At 44.9% G+C, this 19,620-nt stretch overlaps 4 non-coding genes across 4 annotated transcripts; 1 reads left to right on the top strand and 3 right to left on the bottom strand.

Moving 5' to 3' along the window:
* Positions 1–7,856: 7,856 nt before the first annotated feature.
* On the bottom strand, positions 7,857–7,928 carry trnaq-cug (transfer RNA glutamine (anticodon CUG)). Its single transcript has one exon. It is a non-coding gene; the product is annotated as a tRNA-Gln (tRNA).
* A 3,452-nt stretch (positions 7,929–11,380) lies between these two features.
* Positions 11,381–11,452, bottom strand: trnaq-cug (transfer RNA glutamine (anticodon CUG)). Its single transcript has one exon. It is a non-coding gene; the product is annotated as a tRNA-Gln (tRNA).
* A 2,107-nt stretch (positions 11,453–13,559) lies between these two features.
* Positions 13,560–13,631, bottom strand: trnaq-cug (transfer RNA glutamine (anticodon CUG)). Its single transcript has one exon. It is a non-coding gene; the product is annotated as a tRNA-Gln (tRNA).
* Positions 13,632–13,766: 135 nt separating this feature from the next.
* Positions 13,767–13,838, top strand: trnae-cuc (transfer RNA glutamic acid (anticodon CUC)). The gene has a single exon. It is a non-coding gene; the product is annotated as a tRNA-Glu (tRNA).
* Positions 13,839–19,620: the final 5,782 nt, after the last annotated feature.

Below are 19,620 nucleotides of genomic sequence, written 5' to 3'. Positions count from 1 at the left end.
ATTTCGACAGTCTTCTAAGCGCCCCACCCTCAGGGTTAGGAACCACATTCATTACCAGAGACAGACTTTCATCAGCTAAGATGGATGCGTTACTTTGCAATAACGCTTCGATTTTAGCCAGAAATTCATCAACATCTAAATTATCTCCACTCAGCATTACAGATAGGTTGCTAAACAAATCATCCCCTCTGAGTTCTAACTGTACAACATCTCGAGGTCTGACCCTTTCAGCAACCTGTTCAAGCATGTTTTGCAAGGCCTCGTGTATGTTGACAAATATTTCTGCATAATTGTCACAATTTAAAAGTTCTGCAAAATTAAAACGCTGAATCATTTCAAAATTGTTATAGGCCGGTCTATCTATAATCACGGGATCACTGGTACTTTTGGACACATCATCATTTTGAACAAAGCCTTCAACCCCTACATTCTCACAGAGCATGTCATCCACAGCCTTATCAGTCTCAGAACCCTCCACATTCCGAACACCCCCACCGCTGACATCTACAAAACCCCCTTTTTGAGGAGGCTCATTTAAAGCCTGTAAAAGTCCTTCAAAGATATCCACCCGGTTAATGTCAAGACCCTCCTCTATAGTGACGGCTGCTTCTGCCGCCGTACTGTGTTCTAATTGTCTCAAATCATTTATAATAGGGGCAGAATTTGGTCGGGGTAGCGTCTCCAAAGCCTCCACCATTTCAAACAAATCGGGGTGAACTAGGGGTTGAACCTCTATAAGCGCTACCGTTGGGAGGTGGTTATTTAGATCATTGACCATCTGTAACAGGTCGGGGTTCACGGTAAGTCTGGTAATTCACATTCTATCGGTGGTGATTGGGGGTTATTTAAATCATTTATCATTTGTAATAGTTCCTGGTTCATTGGGACATCAGAGGAGTTCACAACAGGGCCGAGGGTGTTCTCTCGGGAAGGTCTTTTTGGGGCCCTAACTTGTTCATAATCCTTTAGTTTGTGAGTTCTTTTACCAAGTCCGGACATTTTTTTTATTTTTTATTTTTCCAACAACCCACAATAGTAAGGCGTTTTGTATCTATTAAAACATTAAATACGGTACAATTCGTTAGTAAGGGTATTAATAAGGGTGTTTTGGCTCTCTATCACAAGGTTTTGCCCCACTAACACAAGTCTTTGATTTAGTAACAAGGTATGTAGCAACTCATGCCGACCTTCAGGAAGTAGCTCCGGGGGATGGTGTCCTGGCTCAGCTGCAAAGGATGGTCGCTCCGGTAAATCTCGGTCGAAGGAGGCAGGGAGCGAGCGTATACTCACGGACGGAGACCAAGAAGGCCTTTGCGGTGACACCCTGGCCAATCGCGGTGTACTGTTCAGCGTTTCTGTAGCCAAGAAACGGGGCTGGGGGGACGATGTTGAAACCAGTCCGTCGTTGGGTGGTGTGTCAACCCTGAGGTTGTTGGTTGCCTGTATTTGTTCCGCCCGACAATGCGGCGGGCTGAATCTGGATTGTTGAATTACCCCCAGAAGGCTGTGGCCTGAGTAGATGTTGGGGGGTCTCCAAGACCACCGTGGGGGATCCTCTCGGTGATCTCTCCGGGGAAGATGTTTGATCCCACTTAGACGGGGTAATTGTCCTCAATAGCTCATCCACAGAATGACTATCCCAAGAGTCTTGGGAAGAATAAAAATATACATTACATTTACATCTTTAAACGGCGACAGAAATCAAACTTAAAACAACATGTCCAGGACCTTCAAAACCTTTAGCTTTTTTAGACCTTTGAAAATAGGCTTAGACATTCACTACAACGCCTTATTATTTACAGACAATATATTTATTAGGACTTGATAATAAATGTAAAACAGAGAAGCCTCTGTAAATAAACTGTTTCTTAAATGTAATATTGTTAATAAAACACTTTTTATACACACACACACCACATTTCATTTTTAAACGAACCTTCCAAGTGTAAACGCTTCCTGATCCCGGGACTTCCTGTTTCACAAACGTTTTCACGATCTGTTTAAATATTAAATACAATGAACACCTTCAAGCCTTTTCCTACAGCCACTTTAAAACAGAAGTATAATTGCGGGAGATAAGCCAAACAACTTACTAAAACCTTTCGGACAGCTTTACTTCCTAACCAGACGGTCGGGCAATCGGTCATTTCTAAACACATGCCCCAGAAACAAGCCTAGACCTGTCCGGACTTCTAAAGATCTTTCCCAGAACCCCCAAGACCTACAGGAAATGGGCACCCCTCGCTTAAATATTAGCCCTCAACGGGCAAACAAAACCCTTTTAAAAACATTAAAGTTTGAAAGATCTTACTTACCTCCAAAGAATAATCGTTTCTTATGTTTTTCAGCTGGTTTAGCTTTTTGCACTTCTGTGAAGGTAAGAGACATGTTTAACCTTTAACCACCCCGCTTTATAAAAAGCTTTAACCTCTTACAAGCGGCAGATATATACTCACCGCTATCAGATACAGGGGCTGACGGCCTTTCAGATTCTTGAAAGGTTACGGTTCTCGAAGGTAAAACTAAACAAGCCCTCGCTGTGGAAGGCCTTTCGTTGTCTCGAACCACGTTTCTTAATACTGTTAGAAAGGATATTTTTTTAAATTAACAAGACGGGCCTCAAACATCTTACAGAAACGTTATACAAACAAACAGGGGTTTAGTTCTTACCCGGTCGGCAGACAGCCTGTCTAGGGACAACCACTTCTCTTGGTTGATCCTCGGAGACATTAATCACAGGCCTTTCGATAGTTTCTGTGTAATTAAAGAGACCGCCATTAATATATATTAAAACGTTTTCATAACTCTAATGAGCCGCTTCAAAACACAACCACACACCCATACATAAGAACCCTTGAGCGCAAACACAAAAATCTTACCGTCGTTGTTCCAGATGATCTCCTCAGCGTTGGGAATTAACTCCTGTTGACTGGCTGAAAAATAATTTTACAGAACTTAAAACAGATGTTATAACCTTATTTACAATACATGCCCACAACCCGCTCTGAGTCAATGAAAATAATCTGAAGACTTACCTAAAAACTCGTTTAAATCGAAGTCGTTGATGTTGTTTCCGGACATTGTTGATCTTTAGGCTTAAATCGAAAGGTCAGTATGAGTCTGTCGAGCTGAAGACCAGACCTTCATACTTATACTGATGGCCGGATGCCGGATCTGCTTGTAAGGCATTGTTCTGGGCTGGCCTTTGTGCCGTCCTGTTACCAATTAACATATCAAAACCAACCAATAAAATGACCCTGCATCAATTTCAAATAGAAACCAAGATGGCGACGATCTCTCTCCTCTCTACTCTAAACTTTTATTAGAACCTTTTGGTCTCTCAAAAAAACATTTTTAAGCATCAAGACCTATAGTCAATAAACACTAAGAATATTTCAGGCCTTTATACGCGCTAAAAAACAACCTGAGCCAAGAAAATAACTATAAAGATCTAAAATAAGTAGCGCTTTTCCAGTGATTTTTTTTTTTTTTTAATAGCGATGCTTTGTTTGGTATTAAACAAGTCACAAACTACTCAGAACAGCGTTTATCCCCACAAAAGAGATATTTGGGTTTATTTTACAAAGCTTATAAATTATATAGTTTAAAAGTATTCTGAATGTTTTGAGACCACACGCCATGCCTACGTTTGTCTGAGCCCACCCCCGTCCCCCGTGGTGTGAGTGATTTAGCCTTGAGTGTTGTGATCTATTTAGCATTGAGTGATCAGTTGTTTTTATTTTTTAAATGATTCCTTATCATCAGGGATTGAGCCTGCTAAAATACCTTAAAAACATATCCTTATCTTAAGTCTAACTCTTATGAGCTTTAAGACCCTAGAATGTATTTAAGTAAAACGAATGAACACATTATGTGTGAGATAAAATATAACCACAGCTTTTTTTTTTTTTTTTTTTTTTTTTACAAAAACAATTAACCTATACCGACAAACACCCACACACACACACACTCTCTTTTTTTAAATTTTATTTTTAATTAAATTTGAGGGGAGAGACAGAGCCATATACATTGGGGTTAACATAAGTACCCTATGCAAAACAGGAATTGTTAGGACCTGTGACCATTACAGACAACAGAACTTGTTGATCTTATAAAATGATTGGGCGAGAGAGAGAGATATAGAGACAGACAGAGACAGAGCCAGTGTGAATATGATAAACGCACTATTCAAAATGGCATTGTTAAGACCTGGGACCATTACAGACAACAGAACTTGTTGATCTTATAAAATGCTTGAACGAGAGAGACAGAGAGAGAGAGACAGACAGAGACAGAGACAGAGACAGTGTGAATATGATAAACGCACTATTCAAAATGGCATTGTTAAGACCTGGGCCCCTTACATGTATATTTAAAAAAGACCCCCAACCACTACAGGAAGAGCCGACCCATTCACACTCTACAGTTGACCAACAAGAACAACAAGAACAACCGGTTATGGGTGGCCTTGTTGTTCAGGGTTTTAGGGGTGTACACTTTCTGACGGAAATGACGTAGGAATAATTAAGGAAATAACTCTAAAATCACGCCCCCCAATTATGACGTAGGAATATTAATAAGCTTAGGGCATACGTCATAACAAAATAGGCCGCGCCCAAAAAACCCTACTATCTACTCCTGTATGGTGCATTTTCTCTCTCTCTATCTGTGATTAAATCCTTACTTATATACATATGTCCATGAACGTTTCTGGTAACTCATGTAAATCACATCACACGACGGGCAGTGATCTTTTCGGTCACTTTGAAAGTTTTGCTCATGACAATCCTTTTCTATTGCGGCACGATGGCTGCCACCGATGAAGGAAAGTCGTCCGCAGTTGGCTGCAAGCTTGCCTGAAGCGCAGGAAAGGACTTACTCGCGACGTGCCACTTAAAGACTGAAGAAGTGGGGGTCGGCCTCACCGAGAGCCCTGAGGATTAGCTCACGTGGTAGAGCGCTCGCTTAGCATTGTAGCGTTATGTTGGGTGTATTTGGATAAGAGTATTTGGGCTCTGAGCTGAAGCACTGATCTAAAGAAAACCTCTCCCCCCGAAAGTTATCAGATTCCCTTAGCTCATCAGCTTGGAAGTGGTTTGCATCAAAGTGACAGTTTTGGGGAGGATGGCACCAAGAAGAGGCCAAATAGTTTGGAATTCTGCTATGAGATGTCTGGAGAAAGGGGCCTGTAGGTGATAAAAACTCTTTGAAGTGGACGAGAGCCGAAATCCCGACATAGAGCTACGAACCCAGGCCAACCGGCATTTCCAAAAGATGGCATGGATTGACATCAGTCATAAATCAAGCCCCCCTCCAATAGAACACTGGGGGCTGAAACCGAAATCCAATCTCAAAAACTCAAGAACCAATCACCTCTTGATCTGACAGACTATAAGGAACAGCGGACAGTCTTTCTCGCTCTCTCTCACCTGAACCAGTAACTCGCTGCCACAGCTCAACCTGTAGCTCTGTTGCCAGAACCGGAACCAGAAACCAACTAAGTCTTTGCCGGCAACAGAAGAGTTAAACTGGGAGAAGGAGATTGAGCCGTACGAAGAATTCTTTTAAAGGACTTTATTAAATAAAGAACTTTACAGACTGCGCTGCCCACCTGTGCCCACCTGATCAGTGGAGTTTTACAGCTGGACAATTGACTAAGTCGACTGTATACGAAAGTGTCAGTCATTTAAATAGCTATTTGAGTCTTAAGAAACTTGACCCTTGGAACAAACACGGCCCTGCTTTCCTCAAAGACTTTGTCTTCAAATAAGTACGGTGAGAGACCCTGCTTGCCAAGAAGATTTTTTGCACAACCTTGGAGCCTTCAAACCAGTGGAAAATCTGTTTGGAAACGACTCTACTTTCGCGAAACCCCAACTTCCAGGTGTATCGACTGAGTGGAAGTTCTTGGACAAAGCCGAACCGGACTGCCTTTGTTCCAAACCACACGGACCTCATGCCGTGTGCTGTTATCTGAGCCCGAAGCCAGAGAGGCCTCTCTGCGACGAAGTTCAGATAAGTTTAACAGTTTGGAGTTCATGATTCATGACATTTGAGAAATCAATTAGAAATGTTAATCTGTGATTCATAACTCTAGAATGTGTAATATCATTTAGTTTTCTGAAATATAAATGTGTGTTGCATTAAACTGTTTTGTTGATAATTTTAGAAATAAAATCTGTCAACGCCGAGAAATATCTTCTCATTCCTGTTTAACTGTTTAGTCTGAAATTGACACAAGTTAATAGACATTAGATTATTGGTGGCCCTGCCTATCCTTAACCATTGAATAATAATCAGTTAAGGGAAATTGTGGTAACAAGTAATGATAGGATCTTTCTCGGCACCTAAACGTGAATGAGACTGATATATATATAACGAGAAGTTACCTGACATAAATACTAACCTGCGTAGTTATTTAATGTCTGACTAATAATACTAACGAGAGACTCACCTTCGTCTTACTAACCGGTATTGTAGTCAATGTGTTTATAACCTTTTTTGTTTAACGATTTGTGTTATCATATGAGATCCCATGGTCTTTGTTTTGGTCACGGAAGTGATTTGTCTTCGATTTGTTGATCTAGAGTTGAATTGTAATTAGTTTTTCCCTTTTGTATAATTAGTGTAGTGCTACATTTAGTCTTTGTTTTGAATACATTTGACAATTTATATCTTTGGAATTGGTGTCTGCGTCCAATTATTACAGAAATTGAGTTCTACAAGATTCCAGGATTCGTGATAAGGTGATACTATAAATTCACTTCTTTAATTGAAATGTATAAGTGTACCTTACGCTACAGCATGCGAGAGGCAGCGGGATCGATGCCCGCATTCTCCAAGGCCTCAGGCGCTCGTGCCCCGGTTTCGGGGGAGAGTCGCTCACTTTTCTTGCCGCAGACACAGGCGCAAGGCATTGCCTGTTTGCCGTAAGGTTATCAGACACAACGCGCCGGCGACGGCTGCAGCATTAGCACGCCGGCTGGCCCTTCCGAAGTTCCCCAAAAACGACCGAGATGCCGCTTCGACGTCGTAACCCCAGGAACGACCGCAAAGGCACTCCAACCCTCAATCTTCCGATCCGAAGTCAGACCGAAGAGACTGTATGATGTTTTAGATTAAAGATAGTATGCAGACCGAGCAAGTTAGATTTATCGAGCTAGCAAACAGCCATTGAGGCACCTGTTCGGGACGTACCCTGTAGAAATTCCTGTCAACGATAAAAGGATCAAACGGTGGAGAAAAAGCCCGCAGGATGTTTGTCAAAACTCTGTTTGTGGACTGAATGGCTTTCCCAGATTGGCAGGGACTGTTTTTGGTATTGACTGAGGGACAGTTGTAAAAGACAACCTCTCACCGGACCTCTGGCATACACCAAAGAAAGCCACCTCACCTCTCCCCCGGATCTCACAAAACACAATCCCCCCCGCCCCCAGGGAAGACAGACCGCAATCGGACTCGGGCTTGCACCTTTTGATTGGATGAACGGCCGCAAAACATTCTATGTCATTTTCTTTTAAAGCTTCACTCGTGCTTGTAAAAAACCGAGGTCTCACTGAAAGAATGCCCTGACGTGGTTGCTTCCAAGCTAGCTGGTTTACAAAATTCCTTTTCGCTTTAACGATGATTTCCAAGAAGGGAAATAATCTATCTGTAATCTGTCAACACAGGCACCTTCTTCTCCATTAAGCCACGCGGTCACCACCAGGAAGATGAACGCACCAGGCCGACCCGGAGTTTTCGCCAATTCGTCTCCAAGCCTCCCAAGAGGGAACATAAACGGGCCTTATTCGCAGACACAGGCCCTCACACAGGGAGACCACCGCTTCACCGCCGCTGCCCCTGCCAAGGGCCCCAGGTCCCACCGAGACTTGAACTCAGATCGCTGGATTCAGAGTCCAGAGTGCTAACCATTACACCATGGAACCAAGCCCGCTGCCCACCTCTTGCCCGTGATGAAGGTTTCTGCTCTACGCACACGTCTCGCTCTGTCGCACGGCCAAGTCCAGAGTGAGCCAAGTTGCGCCCAGAGTGCTGCGTGTGGCGGGTCACTTCCGGAGCCGTCCCTGGTGGTCTAGTGGTCAGGATTCGGCGCTCTCACCGCAGCGCCCCGGCTTCGATTCCCGGTCAGGGAAGGTGGATCTGTTGCTCTTCCCCTAGGACCTGTATGGTGTGTTTTCTCTCTCTCTATCTGTGATTTAATCCTTACTTATATACATATGTCCATGAACGTTTCTGGAGCTCATGTAAATCACATCACACGACGGGCCGTGATCTTTTCGGTCACTTTGAAAGTTTTGCTCATGACAATCCTTTTCTATTGCGGCACGATGGCTGCCACCGAGGATGGAATGTCGTCCGCAGTTGGCTGCAAGCTTGCCTGAAGCGCAGGAAAGGACTTACTCGCGACGTGCCACTTAAAGACTGAAGAAGTGGGGGTCGGCCTCACCGAGAGCCCTGAGGATTAGCTCACGTGGTAGAGCGCTCGCTTAGCATTGTAGCGTTATGTTGGGTGTATTTGGATAAGAGCATTTGGGCTCTGAGCTGAATCACTGATCTAAAGAAAACCTCTCCCCCCCAAAGTTATCAGATTCCCTTAGCTCATCAGCTTGGAACTGGTTTGCATCAAAGTGACAGTTTTGGGGAGGATGGCACCAAGAAGAGGCCAAAAAGTTTGGAATTCTGCTATGAGATGTCTGGAGAAAGGGGCCTGTAGGTGATAAAAACTCTTTGAAGTGGACGAGAGCCGAAATCCCGACATAGAGCTACGAACCCAGGCCAACCGGCATTTCCAAAAGATGGCATGGATTGACATCAGTCATAAATCAAGCCCCCCTCCAATAGGACACTGGGGGCTGAAACCGAAATCCAATCTCAAAAACTCAAGAACCAATCACCTCTTGATCTGACAGACTATAAGGAACAGCGGACAGTCTTTCTCGCTCTCTCTCACCTGAACCAGTAACTCGCTGCCACAGCTCAACCTGTAGCTCTGTTGCCAGAACCGGAACCAGAAACCAACTAAGTCTTTGCCGGCAACAGAAGAGTTAAACTGGGAGAAGGAGATTGAGCCGTACGAAGAATTCTTTTAAAGGACTTTATTAAATAAAGAACTTTACAGACTGCGCTGCCCGCCTGTGCCCACCTGATCAGTGGAGTTTTACAGCTGGACAATTGACTAAGTCGACTGTATACGAAAGTGTCAGTCATTTAAATAGCTATTTGAGTCTTAAGAAACTTGACCCTTGGAACAAACACGGCCCTGCTTTCCTCAAAGACTTTGTCTTCAAGTAAGTACGGTGAGAGACCCTGCTTGCCGAGAAGATTTTGTGCACAACCTTGGAGCCTTCAAACCAGTGGAAAATCTGTTTGGAAACGACTCTACTTTCGCGAAACCCCAACTTCCAGGTGTATCGACTGAGTGGAAGTTCTTGGACAAAGCCGAACCGGACTGCCTTTGTTCCAAACCACACGGACCTCGTGCCGTGTGCTGTTATCTGAGCCCGAAGCCAGAGAGGCCTCTCTGCGACGAAGTTCAGATAAGTTTAACAGTTTGGAGTTCATGATTCATGACATTTGAGAAATCAATTAGAAATGTTAATCTGTGATTCATAACTCTAGAATGTGTAATATCATTTAGTTTTCTTAAATATAAATGTGTGTTGCATTAAACTGTTTTGCTGATAATTTTAGAAATAAAATCTGTCAACGCCGAGAAATATCTTCTCATTCCTGTTTAACTGTTTAGTCTGAAATTGACACAAGTTAATAGACATTAGATTATTGGTGGCCCTGCCTATCCTTAATCATTGAATAATAATCAGTTAAGGGAAATTGTGGTAACAAGTAATGATAGGATCTTTCTCGGCACCTAAACGTGAATGAGACTGATATATATGTAACGAGAAGTTACCTGACATAAATACTAACCTGCGTAGTTATTTAATGTCTGACTAATAATACTAACGAGAGACTCACCTTCGTCTTACTAACCGGTATTGTAGTCAATGTGTTTATAACCTTTTTTGTTTAACGATTTGTGTTATCATATGAGATCCCATGGTCTTTGTTTTGGTCACGGAAGTGATTTGTCTTCGATTTGTTGATCTAGAGTTGAATTGTAATTAGTTTTTCCCTTTTGTATAATTAGTGTAGTGCTACATTTAGTCTTTGTTTTGAATACATTTGACAATTTATATCTTTGGAATTGGTGTCTGCGTCCAATTATTACAGAAATTGAGTTCTACAAGATTCCAGGATTCGTGATAAGGTGATACTATAAATTCACTTCTTTAATTGAAATGTATAAGTGTACCTTACGCTACAGCATGCGAGAGGCAGCGGGATCGATGCCCGCATTCTCCAAGGCCTCAGGCGCTCGTGCCCCGGTTTCGGGGGAGAGTCGCTCACTTTTCTTGCCGCAGACACAGGCGCAAGGCATTGCCTGTTTGCCGTAAGGTTATCAGACACAACGCGCCGGCGACGGCTGCAGCATTAGCACGCCGGCTGGCCCTTCCGAAGTTCCCCAAAAACGACCGAGATGCCGCTTCGACGTCGTAACCCCAGGAACGACCGCAAAGGCACTCCAACCCTCAATCTTCCGATCCGAAGTCAGACCGAAGAGACTGTATGATGTTTTAGATTAAAGATAGTATGCAGACCGAGCAAGTTAGATTTATCGAGCTAGCAAACAGCCATTGAGGCACCTGTTCGGGACGTACCCTGTAGAAATTCCTGTCAACGATAAAAGGATCAAACGGTGGAGAAAAAGCCCGCAGGATGTTTGTCAAAACTCTGTTTGTGGACTGAATGGCTTTCCCAGATTGGCAGGGACTGTTTTTGGTATTGACTGAGGGACAGTTGTAAAAGACAACCTCTCACCGGACCTCTGGCATACACCAAAGAAAGCCACCTCACCTCTCCCCCGGATCTCACAAAACACAATCCCCCCCGCCCCCAGGGAAGACAGACCGCAATCGGACTCGGGCTTGCACCTTTTGATTGGATGAACGGCCGCAAAACATTCTATGTCATTTTCTTTTAAAGCTTCACTCGTGCTTGTAAAAAACCGAGGTCTCACTGAAAGAATGCCCTGACGTGGTTGCTTCCAAGCTAGCTGGTTTACAAAATTCCTTTTCGCTTTAACGATGATTTCCAAGAAGGGAAATAATCTATCTGTAATCTGTCAACACAGGCACCTTCTTCTCCATTAAGCCACGCGGTCACCACCAGGAAGATGAACGCACCAGGCCGACCCGGAGTTTTCGCCAATTCGTCTCCAAGCCTCCCAAGAGGGAACATAAACGGGCCTTATTCGCAGACACAGGCCCTCACACAGGGAGACCACCGCTTCACCGCCGCTGCCCCTGCCAAGGGCCCCAGGTCCCACCGAGACTTGAACTCGGATCGCTGGATTCAGAGTCCAGAGTGCTAACCATTACACCATGGAACCAAGCCCGCTGCCCACCTCTTGCCCGTGATGAAGGTTTCTGCTCTACGCACACGTCTCGCTCTGTCGCACGGCCAAGTCCAGAGTGAGCCAAGTTGCGCCCAGAGTGCTGCGTGTGGCGGGTCACTTCCGGAGCCGTCCCTGGTGGTCTAGTGGTCAGGATTCGGCGCTCTCACCGCAGCGCCCCGGCTTCGATTCCCGGTCAGGGAAGGTGGATCTGTTGCTCTTCCCCTAGGACCTGTATGGTGTGTTTTCTCTCTCTCTATCTGTGATTTAATCCTTACTTATATACATATGTCCATGAACGTTTCTGGAGCTCATGTAAATCACATCACACGACGGGCCGTGATCTTTTCGGTCACTTTGAAAGTTTTGCTCATGACAATCCTTTTCTATTGCGGCACGATGGCTGCCACCGAGGATGGAATGTCGTCCGCAGTTGGCTGCAAGCTTGCCTGAAGCGCAGGAAAGGACTTACTCGCGACGTGCCACTTAAAGACTGAAGAAGTGGGGGTCGGCCTCACCGAGAGCCCTGAGGATTAGCTCACGTGGTAGAGCGCTCGCTTAGCATTGTAGCGTTATGTTGGGTGTATTTGGATAAGAGCATTTGGGCTCTGAGCTGAATCACTGATCTAAAGAAAACCTCTCCCCCCCAAAGTTATCAGATTCCCTTAGCTCATCAGCTTGGAAGTGGTTTGCATCAAAGTGACAGTTTTGGGGAGGATGGCACCAAGAAGAGGCCAAATAGTTTGGAATTCTGCTATGAGATGTCTGGAGAAAGGGGCCTGTAGGTGATAAAAACTCTTTGAAGTGGACGAGAGCCGAAATCCCGACATAGAGCTACGAACCCAGGCCAACCGGCATTTCCAAAAGATGGCATGGATTGACATCAGTCATAAATCAAGCCCCCCTCCAATAGGACACTGGGGGCTGAAACCGAAATCCAATCTCAAAAACTCAAGAACCAATCACCTCTTGATCTGACAGACTATAAGGAACAGCGGACAGTCTTTCTCGCTCTCTCTCACCTGAACCAGTAACTCGCTGCCACAGCTCAACCTGTAGCTCTGTTGCCAGAACCGGAACCAGAAACCAACTAAGTCTTTGCCGGCAACAGAAGAGTTAAACTGGGAGAAGGAGATTGAGCCGTACGAAGAATTCTTTTAAAGGACTTTATTAAATAAAGAACTTTACAGACTGCGCTGCCCGCCTGTGCCCACCTGATCAGTGGAGTTTTACAGCTGGACAATTGACTAAGTCGACTGTATACGAAAGTGTCAGTCATTTAAATAGCTATTTGAGTCTTAAGAAACTTGACCCTTGGAACAAACACGGCCCTGCTTTCCTCAAAGACTTTGTCTTCAAGTAAGTACGGTGAGAGACCCTGCTTGCCGAGAAGATTTTGTGCACAACCTTGGAGCCTTCAAACCAGTGGAAAATCTGTTTGGAAACGACTCTACTTTCGCGAAACCCCAACTTCCAGGTGTATCGACTGAGTGGAAGTTCTTGGACAAAGCCGAACCGGACTGCCTTTGTTCCAAACCACACGGACCTCGTGCCGTGTGCTGTTATCTGAGCCCGAAGCCAGAGAGGCCTCTCTGCGACGAAGTTCAGATAAGTTTAACAGTTTGGAGTTCATGATTCATGATTCTCCCCCGGATCTCACAAAACACAATCCCCCCCGCCCCCAGGGAAGACAGACCGCAATCGGACTCGGGCATGCACCTTTTGATTGGATGAACGGCCGCAAACATTCTATGTCATTTTCTTTTAAAGCTTCACTCGTGCTTGTAAAAAACCGAGGTCTCACTGAAAGAATGCCCTGACGTGGTTGCTTCCAAGCTAGCTGGTTTACAAAGTTCCTTTTCGCTTTAACGATGATTTCCAAGAAGGGAAATAATCTATCTGTAATCTGTCAACACAGGCACCTTCTTCTCCGTTAAGCCACGCGGTCACCACCAGGAAGATGAACGCACCAGGCCGACCCGGAGTTTTCGCCAATTCGTCTCCAAGCCTCCCAAGAGGGAACATAAACAGGCCTTATTCGCAGACACAGGCCCTCACGCAGGGAGACCACCGCTTCACCGCCGCTGCCCCTGCCAAGGGCCCCAGGTCCCACCGAGACTTGAACTCGGATCGCTGGATTCAGAGTCCAGAGTGCTAACCATTACACCATGGAACCAAGCTGGCTGCCCACCTCTTGCCCGTGACGAAGGTTTCTGCTCTACGCACACGTCTCGCTCTGTCGCACGGCCAAGTCCAGAGTGAGCCAAGTTGCGCCCAGAGTGCTGCGTGTGGCGGGTCACTTCCGGAGCCGTCCCTGGTGGTCTAGTGGTCAGGATTCGGCGCTCTCACCGCCGCGGCCCGGGTTCGATTCCCGTTCAGGGAAGGTGGATCTGTTGCTCTTCCCCTAGGACCTGTGAGTAGATAGTAGGGTTTTTTGGGCGCGGCCTATTTTGTTATGACGTATGTCCTAAGCTTATTAATATTCCTACGTCATAATTGGGGGGCGTGATTTTAGAGTTATTTCCTTAATTATTCCTACGTCATATCCGTCAGAAAGTGTACACCCCTAAAACCCTGAACAACATGGCCACCCATAAAGACCCCCCCCCCCCCCCCTGAAGGCAACGCCCCGAAACTCTCCTCTCTATTTAAGACCCCGCGCTGCTTTTAGGCAATACCTCTTTAATTCTCAGCATCTGAAACATCCCGCTTCTTCAACATGTCTAGCGACATCAACATGAAACCCCGCAAGAAACAATCCCGGGCAAGGGTTCCTGTACTCACCAATTTGAAGATTGAACGCTCCTGGGTGTTGTTCTGGGGGGGTCGACGGGGTTACCGCTTTAAAAGGGATCCCAGCTATGTTGGAGTGGAGCTTTTTGCTTTGGGAGAGAAGGAGGGTACGTTGGAACCTTTTGAGACGGTGATTGAATACTCTTTTGAGGACTGGTTGAAGGTGATGGCATGGAGAGACCTGGGGCTTGTGGATAAGACTCTAGAAGGCTTGCAAGAGGGTCCAAGAGAAGGCGAAACGGAGTCTCCGACTCAGAGTTTTGAAAGCTGTGAATGGGAAAGCTTGCAGAACTACGGTACAGTGGTGAAGAGTCTATCTCTAACTACTGATCGTAAGGTTTGTTTAGCAGTACCCTGATTACAAACCCTATTGAATGGGTTGTGGAGGATCCAGAACAACAGGTTACTGAAATTATGTTTGACGCCGTGGACTGGCCGTTCTTGAAAGAGGTCATAAACTGTATAAATGATGGTTTTGACATCTTGACCAAATGTTCACAACTGGATTCTGTTAGAAGGAGAATATGCTGGATTATGGATTATATATCCCCCTTGAATGACGACGACGATGATAAAACAGACGACCTGTGGGGGGTTGGAGGGGGGTCTGACGGCTCAGGGTCTACTCTCTTCTAAGAGGGCGGTGTGTCGTGACGTAGTGAAGAGATAGGATAAAAGGCGCAACAATTCATTCATGGTTTAAAATTAAAGAGAATGTCTTACCCGAAAGCTGCGGACGTCGACAGGCTCTACAGGCCTCTTCAAACCCGGGATCACCCCTGGTTCTATTCCCCAGATTTTGTATACACTCCGGAACCCTCTGACTGCGGTTACCCTCCAAGACCTCAGACCCCGGTCCCTCAGGACGAAACAACATGCGGAGCGATGGATGTCCAAATGAGTCTCGGGGATCCCCAGCCTCTGGAGCTCATGGAGGGCCTCGATTTTGCCGAACTGTCTACCGTCTGTGCGTCTCAGGAGGGGGTCAGTCCAATGGATGTAGAAACACCCCACAAACCACCAGGCGACCCAATGAGCATCGGACGGTCTCGGGGGCGTGATGAAGACGCAGGATTTATGCCCGGGGTAGGTGTCCAAGTAAGCAGAGTGGTTAAAAGCACCCTGGTGTATATTCTGAGTGCTCTCATCGACCGAGCTCTGAAAGAAGTCTGTCGGGGGTGTGAAGTGAATCACCCCAGTCAGTTGAGACACAGTTGTTTGTTTGAACCAGACCGTTACTATTTCCTGTTCTATTTCAACGTGTTTTACAGAAGACTGAACAAACCGTGGCTGAAACCGGCACTAATCAAGGCTCTGTCTTACTCCCACATACATGTCACTGCTGGACAAGTCCAGAAAATCATAGATGAGATTTTGCTGGAGCTGAAAAAGGAGCCGTTTATAATAGAGAAACTTGGGCAGCTGCTCAATGACCTGGATGAGCCAAGTAGAAAAACCGCTGGCAAGCTAAAAGCTTATTTCTTCCGTAAAGAAGTTAAAGCTGGGGGCAGCGACGAAGAATTCGACATCTACGCCACTTATTCAGACTCTGACCTGAACTAAGGGACTTTGAACATGGGGAATGTTCTGGACTGCTGCTGCAACTGGTTCTGTCATCAACACTCTGCAGCTAACCTGAGAGCGCTATTACACCATGTGCTTGACAGAAAAGTAGCCAACGCGAGCCTTTTCTCTACAGATTTAACCATCGATGAGGATCAACTTTCAAACCTGGAAAAGTTAATGGTTGCTGTAACAAAGACCGGGGGGTACGAACACTGGGATGAAGCGCTCAAGGGGGCCAAGAATGATATTAGGCCATTTCATCAACATCTGTATGACCTTTTACTGAGCATGTTTAATACCCCTCTGTTTACTTTTAAAATAGGTCATATTGTTGTTTTATTTACATATGTAACTGAGGTGTGTGCCTACAAGATAAAGAAACAGGTATTTGTTGATATAGATCAAGTAACCAATCATCTGATTTCTTTTTGTCTGGACCGTAGAAAAAATTGTTGTGTATGTTATACTTTTCTCAAATGTCTAAAAAGGGGTATCTGCTCTCCTGAAGTTGAATAAAAAACCTTGTATAAAAACTTTGCGCATAGTGTGGGTCTGTGTGTTTATTTGGCAGAATGACTCGGCAAGCTCCCCAAATGCATGAACTATACTACAACCCAGCCAAGATTGGGGGTTTGGCGGGTAAGAAGGGTTTTCAAAGAGGACTCGCTGAGGCCGGCGTGAAGGTTAATGATGTGGTTGTTTCAGAATGGTTACGGGAACAAGACGCCTATACCTTACATAAACCTCTCAGGATTAACTTTAAAAGAAACCGTGTATATGCAACTGACATAGACTCACAATGGCAAATGGATCTAGTCGATATGTCAAATTTATCAAAACATAACAATGGTCACAAATTTATGTTGATGTGTATCGATGTGTTATCAAAATATGCCTGGGCTCGCATTCTACATAATAAAACAGGTCGGGCGGTGACAAGGGCCTTTGAGGATATATTGTCCCAGGGACGATGTCCTAAAAAACTGCAGACTGATAAAGGAAAAGAGTTTCTCAACAGAGAATTTCAGAATCTACTGAAGAGACACAAAATACATCATTTCACCACCGGTAATGAGCTTAAGGCATCGGTGGTGGAGAGGTTTAACCGCACCATAAAGACCAAAATGTGGAGATATTTTACAGCGGTCAACACGTTCAAGTATTTTGATAAAGTTCAGGATTTTATCGATGCTTACAACCAAGGGTATCACGCCAGTATTAAAATGAAGCCTATAGATGTTGATCAAAGTAATTCTTTTAAGGTCTATAAAAAATTATACGGCCCATTTATTAAGAAGGGGAAAACTACTTATAAGTTCAACATCGGTGATGTGGTTCGCATTTCAAAGCTAAGGAGTACTTTTGCCAAAGGTTATGAACAAACATTTTCTGACGAATATTTTACAGTTACCGAACAGGTGGCTAGAGACCCCCCCGTGTACCGGTTAAAAGACTATGACGGGGAGGATATAGAAGGAACGTTTTATGAAGCCGAGTTACAAAAAATTATTGTGGGTAAAGACATTGTATACAGAGTTGAAAAGATATTAGCTGAGAAAACCCAGAACCAGAAAAAATATGTGTTGGTGAAATGGCTTGGATGGCCTGAAAAGTTCAATAGTTGGGTCCCGGAACAACAGGTTTGTGATATTCAAGCCTTATAACAACATGCCCGCTGGTGTGATGGGGTCATTACTTTCGATACTCAAGATGGAATCAGGAGGCTTCTACGTGACTCTACCCAGTAACGCCTCTCTCGATATATACCCTAAAAATGAAATATCCAGTTACACGGTACAATTTGGAAAATCTATAGATCTAAGGGGGTCGTGGAAAGTGGGGTTGGCGGAAATACAGTATCCTTACACTTGGGCTGTTTTACAAGATAAGGATGCCACCTTCGCCATTTTTGACGATGTTAAAAAGAGTCAATGGACATTCACGATGCAAGGAGGTTATTATGACAATGTGGATACAATATTAGATGAGATGCATAAACAGTTCTCAGAAGGCACCCCCAACATCAAGCTATATTACAACCCTATTAAAAACAGAGTGTACAAGGTGTCAAAACCTGGTATTAGCATTCAAACCAAAGGACAACTGGGGCGTATATTAGGGTTCTATTCTGACACAGAGAGCAGGTTCTCAGAAGTGGTGGCACCCTTCCCGGCTGACATCAGTGGCGGCTTTTACACTCTTTATGTGTATACGGATATCATAACACACCAGAGGGTCGGGGATAGCTATGTCCCCCTTTTGAGAAATGTACTTATTAAAGGTAAAAGCAATGACATGGTCACAATTACTTATGACAAGCCACACTACGTACCAGTCTCAAAGACCCACTTTGACAACATCACGATCGAAGTAAAATCGGATCAGAATATCAACGTACCCTTCCGCTTCGGTAAAGTTATTGTCAAACTACATTTTCGACCCCTGAAACAGTGTGTACATTATTAAAATGGCTACCTCGAGGGGTTATGTAGATCCTAGCGCCTATGTGGATTATTACAAGATGCAAGCCGTGAACGGCTTGCCCGGTTTTGTAGGAGCCCCCACAATGTATGGAGCCGGTCTAGGAGGACTCTTTCGTGGTCTCTTTAGAATGGCCGTACCCCTGCTTAAGAGAGGCTCTGCTATAGCCAGACCCCACTTGAAATCAGCGGCTAAAAATATTGTTAGTGACGTGTTCACCAATGTTATGAACCGGGCAGCTAGCCATGAGCAGCAGGAGGGTTCGGGTCTCATGGTAATGGCGAGGAGGGGGGGTAAAAGAAGAAACAGTATGTGTCCACCAGGGCGACGAAGATCCGTGGCTAACAAAAAACGAAGAAGCTCTCATTCTCCAACATATCGTGGAAACACTCGGAGAAGGAAGCAGCACAAGAAAAAACCTGCAAAAAGAAAGTCTCAAAGAAAGACAAATAGAGCCTCAGGATACATCTTTTAAAAATGTCTTTTGTCCACAGTCTATCGGAAGAATGCGTCAAATCAGAACTGGATCTGTTTACAGTTCCATACACTCAAACGAGTATAGATAAGAGCATATATGTAGAGATACCCCCTCTTTCCGCAATTTCAGATACGGCCCCTCTGGAGTTTTTTATTGCTGGCAATGGCGAGGATTATATTGATTTGAATAACACATTTATTTTAATGAACTGTAAAGTGACTGATGAGGATGGCGATGCAATCGAGAAGACGGCCAACGCTGGGGTCATCAATTACCCGGTGGCCACCATGTTTTCACAGGTGGATGTGACCCTGGGAGATCGGCTCATTAGTCAAAGCAGCAATACTTACCCCTATAGGGCCATGATGGAGTGTATCCTTAATTATAGTGAGGAGACCCTAAGCAAACAGTTCAGCCCCGGCCTTTTCTTCAAAGACACCCCGGAAGCTATGGACGACCAGGATCCAGAGGGACTCAATAAGGGTTTGCAAAAAAGAACGGCCTTTTCAACAGAAGGGAGGACCTTTGAGCTAATGGGACATATTCATGCAGACATATTTTTCCAAGAAAAACTCATGCTCAACGGGGTAGACATTAAAATTAAAATGATCCGTAGTAAAAGTGCTTTTTGTCTGATGACCCCTGATACTGAAAAATATAAACTGACCATATTATCGGCCTCGCTGTTTGTGAAAAAAGTATCCGTCTCCCCGGCGGTTAAACTAGGACATGCGCAGGCTTTAATGACGGCAAACGCCAAGTACCCGATCGAAAGAGTCTATATGAAAGTCCACAGTATCCCCGCAGGGACACGGGTGATGAACCAGGAAAATCTGTTTCTAGGCCA

The sequence above is a fragment of the Amia ocellicauda genome, unplaced genomic scaffold (genome assembly GCF_036373705.1).
Source record: "Amia ocellicauda isolate fAmiCal2 unplaced genomic scaffold, fAmiCal2.hap1 HAP1_SCAFFOLD_125, whole genome shotgun sequence".
Lineage (NCBI taxonomy): Eukaryota > Metazoa > Chordata > Actinopteri > Amiiformes > Amiidae > Amia > Amia ocellicauda.
This window is presented reverse-complemented; position numbering and strand designations above follow the sequence as displayed.